General features: G+C 39.4%; 1 long non-coding RNA gene across 1 annotated transcript in view; it reads right to left on the reverse strand.

Annotated features, from left to right (window-relative positions):
* LOC133267319 (uncharacterized) overlaps window positions 1-5,382 on the reverse strand; it is a 156,885-nt gene extending 151,503 nt beyond the window's left edge. Inside the window, exon 1 of the long non-coding RNA XR_009742742.1 lies at window positions 4,834-5,382. This is a non-coding gene — a long non-coding RNA (uncharacterized LOC133267319). The remainder of the gene's footprint in view (window positions 1-4,833) is intronic.
* Between the last annotated feature and the right edge of the window lie 3,226 nt (window positions 5,383-8,608).

Consider the following 8,608-nt stretch of genomic DNA (forward strand, 5'->3'; position numbering starts at 1 on the left):
ACACTAGTCTCCTTAAACTTCCATGTGAGCAACACAAGGTATGTGAGCAGAGAGCAGCACACAAACACATGCCACAGCATGGGTTTGTCCTTTCCTTTTTATCCTCTCCACTCCAAAGCCAAGGCAAATTTTATTTGACCAGTCTTTCCAGCATGAGGTAGCCTTTATTTTTATTCATTCTTTTACTACGTTCACCATTTCAACAGCCACATCTTGTCATTTTCCTGCTGCATCTGGGAAATGTTTTGAAAAAAAGCTTAAAACAGCAAAATACCCAAACAGTAAGTAGGTCCATATAAAATGTGTAAGCAAGGTAATTCTCACTCTTAGACACAGACATTCTGTCAGACTGGTGGTCTTTTCTTCCCAGTTTTACAGCTGACATGCTGGAAGCAAATTAAGGGTGAGCAATTTACCATCCTTTGAACATTTTCCTTAGACTGAATTTGAACCTTTCAGGTTTCCAGCAGTTTGCAATATCCATTAAGCTATGGTTATGGGCCTGGCATGCCTTAGGTTCCTACAAAACAGCAATGCTTCTGCTGCACAAGATGACTGTTATCAAAACAGATGCTGACATACCGAAACCAGCAGGAATTCCTCAACTAAGAATAGCCAAATGCTCTCTCAAAGGAAAGCTGCCTTTCCTGAGCTGTCTATGTCCTTCTTTGGACCACAACTGTGTAGAGAGTGCATAAAATAAATATGATCAGTTATTTATTTGTTCATTTTATTTAGATATGAAAGTCATCTATATTGTATTTGAAATCATATTAGTCATAGTGGCATCCAATACAAAAGTAAGTACTTTTGTAGCACTTTATGAAGGTCTTGTCCTATAATAAGGAAATTAGCCTCAAGGTAAAAACATAAACCACAAACCAACAGAATAGAAATATGATGTCAGGGCTCAGGGGATGGAATCGCTGTTCTATTAAATTTGAATTCAGTTCCCCAAATTCTAAGAGAACTGGAGGCAAAGGGTTTCTATTTCTCACCTCTAATCTATTATGAATTGCACGATTCAGTGGTGTCTGCTGAGAAAAAGAAAGTGCACAAGCAAGCAATCAGCAGCACAGTTCCCAATAATCAGCCAGATCAGCCCCCATCAAAGTACAGAAAGTAGCGCTCCTCATCAAATTCCATGCTTTCCTCTCATTCCCTTTTTGCAAGGCCTGAGTGAGACAGCAGCCACAGCAGGAGACGTTAATCTCACTAGTTATTAGTAACAAAAATAACTATGCACAAATAATGTCTCTTTCCTATCTTCTCTGTATAAGGTATACAGACTTCAAAGAAATTCCTGTTATTAAAGCCATAACATACTACACAAGAAAAGTACAATGAAAGAGTAGGAAGCAGCATGGAACAATCTAGTGGTGACTCACAGTGGGAGTTCCCAAAGCTTCTTAGTAGCTGACCTGATAACCAGGTAACAGAGTTTGTCTAGAAAAAAACCCAACTCATCTATTATATCCAGGTAATGCAAGCATTCATATGGAATTTGGTAAAACACAAGTGTTAGAAGGTATCCATACTGCCTTTATAGCTTTTGTGTGTTTACTCAGCATGCATATTTGCTTTCACACACAAGCATAACTTGATCTCAGAAGAGCAGTTGCTATTTTTAGAGCTTTAAAATGTTTTGTGCATCTTACTGAAAAATATAATGCACACTATGAAAAGAAGATTCACTTAAGGGTGTTGACAATCTACAGGCCATCTCTGTAATAATTCATAACTTGCAGTGATTGAGCAGGAATCAAGACAATCACCCTAGAATTAAGTCTGATCTCTAGAACTTCATGACAAACGGTGTTTCACAATGTTGCAGCATCACAAATATTTGGCTCCTTTCCTCTGAGAACACAACCCTCTCTATAAACACTGGCTAACTAACCCTTTCTCCTCCACTGCAGTAAAGACTGAGAAATATATCCCCATTTTACAAAGAGAAAAATGAGGCCTGAAAAAGTTTTTCAGCAGTTTAGAAATAAAAGAGCAATGCTTTACAGACAAGGTCAAGAGAATTACCTTCATTTTACTAAGATTACTGAACCACATAGTTATCCCTAGGTACACCTAAAAGGTGTACACCTACCTGACCAGGTAACAGACTACCACTATATATTTACATTTCAACTACCTGTACAACAAACCTCCTGAGTGAACCAACTGTTCATGTGCTTCATGTGCCCAAGGTGCTGCCTGAATGTGTCAGATCTAATGCATAGTACATGTGCTACAGACATCTGTATAGCTTCAGAACCAGACAACATCACTGGCATACCAGGCAACATAATGTTTTTTTTAGTGTTCAGTACAAAAGGTTAGGGGCTTCCAACCTTACAGGTGGAGCAGCAGATTCAAAATGCAGAGATTTCTGCATTTCCACCCTGGTTTAATTGTTCACTCACCTTCACATTCTTCCCACTCACATCTCTTCTGGCATTTCTATTTCACTTTGAGTTTCACAAAGCCAGAACCACCTGTTTGCTCCTGATACAGAGGCCAAGGAGCTATGGCTCAGCTGAGCATTTTGTAAGCCTTCTTCTGACAAATCAGCAGTATGAATGAAGTGTAAACCTGACAGAAATCACTTTGCTTTTCAGTTGCCTAATGGGATTTAGAAGGCTTTCTTATTCTAAGCACAATTTTCACAGGGTGTCAGTCAACTACCAAAGCACAGGTGTCTAAGGCTATTTTTAGATGTCATTAAAAGTGCTATTTTTAGGTGTTGTACGGTATCTTACATGGCTTTTACCTGCCTATGCTGGATAGCATGCTTATCATCCCGGTGTTGCATTTCACAGACCCATGCAGATGGCTTGGATGCCCTTGGACACCTAAAACGGCACTCACCATTCATGGTTGGGCAACAGAGACTGCTGGAATACTTGCTACACAGGCACATCAGAAAACTGTGAGGAATACCCTACAGACTTCCTTCTAGTAGTGTGTGAATAACAATTTCTCTTGTTTTCCCCATTTGGGATGCAAGTGAAATAGCATTTTGTTAACACTACATTGTAAATTGTTTAAGTCTCGCTTCTTAAGTCCTTTGAAGGAGAAAAGAAGTAGGCAAACATTATTTCCATTATTTCCTTCAAATCTGGTTTTCAGTAGACCTTGGCTTGGTAACCACAGACTTTTGGACCTATTCTCACTCTTTCAGAATACTGAGGTAGACATACATCATGGTGCAGATCTTTTGGAAGTATTTATAGACATCCAGCTGCATTGTGTTCCACGCTCTGGAAGTTTCAGCCCATGTTAAGGTAGTGGTTATTGGCCAAACACTGTGCTGACAAATGATTTGTAGACATGTGCTGCAAGTCAGATCAGGGTTAAAAATAAACACTCACTTTCAGAGGACTGCTTAAACCAGCTCAGTGAACCGATTAACAGTGCATGGTCCTACTAATAGCTGTATCAGCACAACTGACAGGGCAAGAGGCTGTGGTTTGTGGGTGGGACTGAGCAGCTGCGGCTGGAATGCCTCAAGTTTGAATCAGGTTACTTAAGCTTTGAGGATACCTGAGAAAGTCTGTCTCCTGGTTCTTTAAAAAATGTGCAGAGGTTTTTTCCAAATGAAATAGCAAATTATGAAACCAAAGAAAACTTGTCAGAGCGTGACTGCAGCAAATAGCATGAAAGCATTAATCTGGTATTTCCAATGAAAAGGAACACTATGATGAACAGCATTCTGCATGCTGCATGAATCAGAACAGTCTGGTAAAAGGGAAATTAATAAAATTAAGAGTCTCACGTTCTTTTCCCTTTCTCCCTCCCATACCCATGTAATTCTCTTACAAAATACAAACCAAGAAAGTGGGAGATATTTAGTGAAGACAGTAAATCTTACAAAATAGCTGGAGTTTTTACAGAGTTATCATCATTTTGCACATATTAAAGATCATAAACACTCAAGGAAAATCAAGCTGTCTTTCTGTGCCCTTTGAACTTAATTGACACCAGTGAGTATAAGTACCAGAAACAATATAGGTGAATTAGTTTTCAGCAGGTTCAGTTGTTAGCTGCATGCTGCAATTATCAACAAGGTGAACCAATAAGCATGAAGTACACTGGGCTGCTTATGTGTGACTAACAGAACAAGTTCTGTTGCACTCAGAGCCAAGGAATGCTTTGCCGTTGCACAGGTCTTCTACTCTATGTCCTACATCAGTGCCAAAACCATCCATTCCTTGCAAAATGGATGACTTATTCAAAATCAGTTAGTTATTAGGCAAATTCCTATGCTAGAAGGTGTGGGAGCCTCCAAAGCAGAGCTAAGGATTCCGCACCTTTGCCAGCTAACACTGCAGCAAATGGCAATTTCTCTCATTAATTTCAGTGGCTTTGTTTCAAATCCTTAGTGATGAGAGGTCTTATTCTATCTTCAATTAGGACACACATCACTTCAGTCATCATGATCTGCCTAAATGGTAAAAGCAATAATGCATTAGCAGCATGGTAGCTCACCCACTCATTTCACACCAGCAACAAGAAACAATCGTTTTTACTAATCCAGAAAGCCACCACAAGATATTTCTGTGGAAACTGCCACACACACGATTTGATCTTAGAATTGATTCTAAAGGAGCAATGACAGTGACATTCAATTACTTAGCACTTCAGTCACAAATGCCTACATGCTTAAAATGAGATAAATCTAGACCAGTACCCAGTCCAATATTTTACTTAACTAAGTGCAAAGTCCTAATTTTCACTTAGGTCTGATCTTGCACACAATACTGTAGTAAGGAATTCAGTCTGGCAGTGCTTTCATTTACATGTCTTCCACAGGCTGCAAGGCTATACTGAGATACTCACAAATGCTACCACCAGCCCTTGGATGGTATTTTCCTTGCAGTCTAGCTACAGTGAGTGGAGGATGGAAAGGTGCTTCAGGCTCTAGAGAGAAATGCTAAGCAGAAGCATAGCATTTTTCTCTGGTGATGAGCAATAGAACATGAGGAAATGGAATACAGGTGTGGCAGGGGAAGTTCATATTAGATATTAGCAGAAGGTTCTTCTCCAAGAGGGTGGTCAGTCACTGGAACAGTCTCCCCAGTGAAGTGGTCACAACACCAAGCCTGTCAGAGTCCAAGGAGCATCCGGACAATGCTCTTAGTCATATCATTTAATTTTAGGTAGTCCTGTAAGTAGCAGGGAGTTGGACTCAATGAGCCATATGGGTCCCTTCCAACTTGAGATATTCTATTACTAGCTCACGTGTCCTGGTGTAACCTGTTTGTTCATTGACCACAGAAAACAACAAGCTTCTGTAGACTAAGGTTAAGCATTGAGAATTGGCTTAAAGCATCTGGTTCTCTCATTTGCACTTCGTACATGTTAAAATAAAGGAAATAATTCTTTACCCCAAGAAAGTAGCAAAAAGAGGATGAGTGTGTCCTAAAAGTTTGCCACAGTTGCTAAATGACAGAGGTTTATAAACACTCCTGTTCCTGAACATGAGCACTGTTCATTGCAGTCAAAAGCCACAACAAGTTATAGACATCCCCAAGTTATGAGAGACCTTTCCTAATAATGTTAGCTTCCTTCTCCCACAGAGCAAGGCATTTTCTGTACCTTCCCTACAAGTTTATAGGCAGTGGTACTCAAACACAACCAGAAGTTCACATTGCCTTCTTGAAGAGCAGCAGTAACATTAAATTAAGCAGTTAGTCAGACAGCCTCCCAGTTTTTAAGTTGTGATGTCATTACAGCTGGGGCAAAATTCACACACATGAAGGGACACATACACATCCTTGAACGTCACAAACCAAATCAACAGTAACTCAGGCTATGAATCAGGTAACTAAAATCCAATTTCTTGGGACTATTCATTCCTCCTCATTTTTTTTAATGATACCAGGAAGTGTGTTTTTTTGAGAAGTGTTTTAAGTATTTTCTGAAGAAGTCACTGAATATGTACCAAATAATTTTATAGCAGGTTTCCACAGAAGTCTAACACATGTTAAGACCAGCCACTTATCACATGTGAGTTACTCTGCTCCCAGAGGACACAGTGGAGGAGTCATCAAGGCTAATTAAATATGCATTTGTTTGCAGCATTTGGTTCTTTAAGTTCAAAAGCAAAAAGATATTTTCTGGTAATGTATTGGAACTGGACCATATTAGAGAACTCCTGACTGAATTCACATTTTTAAACTGCTGTTCCAATGCCCTTGCATTAACATGTTTGCTGTATGTATTAATCAATACAGAGTTTAATAAGTCTGCATCACATTAGTTATCTTGCAAATGGAACAGCTGTCTCTGTAGCATATTTTTCTTTTATAAAAATGAACTTACAGCATCCTATCAAACAGTAGCTACCCGCATGAACAGATAACTTGAGGAGTAAAACAAAAAACTAAAACAAAACAAAAAACAAAACAAACAAAAAAAATCACATAAGAAATTAACTAGGATATTTGCAGCAGAACTTCAGATAAGAACACTTGGGATACTGGCAAAGCCCAGTCAAGGTCTTTGACCTTCTTGGTGGTCTGCTCTACTGCTCTGAGGCAGTCTTGTCTCAATGTAGTTTATCCCTTATTATTTGCTGTTGTCTTGCATAACTTTGCAATTTGCTCTGGGGAAAAAAAAAAACACAAACAAAACCAAAAACAAAACAAAGAAGAAAGAATAACCTACGTATACATTTACAGCGCAATTCCAACTGCTTTGATATTTATTACACCTCAGGGAAGCAAGGTACTGCACTAGAAGAATCTATGCTAGGAAAATTTGAGAATTAACAAATGCTTGTGACTTGAGTAGAGTCCAAAACAAAGTCAGAATTATGAAGAAAATCCTGACTAACAATCAAATTTTCATTTTGAACATTTTAACTCTTTTTCAACTTCTACTGAGATGATGTTTCTACAACTAAAGCTGGAACTTTGTTATGAAAGTCTCAATATGAGATGCTTTGACAGTTCAAAGCCTTACCCTAGCATGTGCTCAAAAAATTTCAACTTGAAAAGGCTCTCTAATAAGCCTGTTCACAGAAAAATGAGTCACTTGTGAAAACAGCCATTTTTAATTAAGAAAATTAATTTTTAGCATACCACATGGGGCCAAAAGGTCCTATCTGCCAGACCATCAAACACAAGGGCATATGGACTGCCATTCACTTGCAGAGGAGGACAACCTCAGAACACCTTGCCAAATCTAACAGGTATCCATATCTTAAACAAATGTAGTCTGGGATGGAGTGTCTATTACCGCTTGCCTGGAAAGAAATGCTTGTCACTCAGACCCCTGCTATTCCTCATGCAATTGTCGTCTCAAATTTCTAGCAATGAAAAGCTTTTTAAATACCCACAGCATCACATATTCTAGACACAGACCTATCTGGTTTCACACCTTACATATGAGACTCTTATCATGTCCATCGTGCTTTACCTCCAACAGCTCCAAGGCTGGCAGCACAATGCCGCACTCCAGCATCAGACCGCTGGATGTGGCTGCGTGGCTCACAGAGCAGTTATGTCTGGTACTGGGCTTCCAGTGGAAGTAAGACACTGTACCAGGGAACACGAGCCTCCTTACAGCACTCTGCACATGTGGGGAGCCTTGACAAAAAGCAGACTCTTCCTGGCTGCAGATTTTTGTGTCATATAATCCAGTGCAGGAGAACAGGGAGAAAAGGATGGGACAGAAAGACCTCTCATAGCCACATCGTTGGCATACAGAGCTTCACTTGTCAAGTAAGAAAAATCCTGAGAGGCCTGTATATGTCTCCAGCAGCCACATGTAAATGTACAGGGTAGGTGAGGAATGCTATGCCTCCCTGCTGCAGATACCTAAGCAGGCAGTGTGAAACACTCCTGCAGCGTTCCACACGTTCCATTTTTGACTTTTTACTCTATCTGTGACTACCAGCTTTTAAATACCTCTGATTTAACAGGCTCTCAATATTAGCACGCAGATTCTGACTGCAACACTTATAAGTTGGAGGTGTTTCAAAGATAAAAAAAGGTAAGAGCAAATGAACATATGGATTTCTATGGAGAAGGTAACAAGTTAAATATTGCTTTGACTTTACTGTCACAGCTCAGGCTTGCACTCACTTCACAGAACTGACAAGAAAGCAGAGTCACGTTTTTAATGAAAGCAAGAGTCACTTTTTTAATGAATGCATTGAAATTCTTCCATCATTGCAGTAAGCTCACGAATTGTTCCAAAACCATGCACACAAAAGAGGCCATAACCTTTTGGAAACTGTGTTCTCTTTCTTAATAGATATAACAAAATACAGCAACGGCAAACAGACACAAACTCAAGTTTGTCCTCCTTCCATCTTTGCAAATAAGTCAGGTTTGCAAAAAGTTGACTTGTACATGCAAAAAATAAGGTATTTTCAGACATTATTCCCAAACAAGAATCTACATAGACATGCTTTAATCTAGTTGCTGAGCCTGCACCTGTCTATACATACTAGGTACATGCAACATTCACATATAACTTAGACTGTTCCAGCTTTGCAACTGCTTACAGTATTCCACCAAACAAAACTAAACTATAGCCCGATATGATCAGAAAATAGCGTGAAAGGACAAATTAAGGAAAGACATTATTTCTGCTCCACCTGTTT

The sequence above is a fragment of the Pezoporus flaviventris genome, unplaced genomic scaffold (assembly GCF_033815535.1).
Source record: "Pezoporus flaviventris isolate CSIRO_AGI_PZ_B2104156 unplaced genomic scaffold, CSIRO_AGI_Pfla_v1 ptg000007l, whole genome shotgun sequence".
Taxonomy (NCBI): Eukaryota; Metazoa; Chordata; class Aves; order Psittaciformes; family Psittacidae; genus Pezoporus; species Pezoporus flaviventris.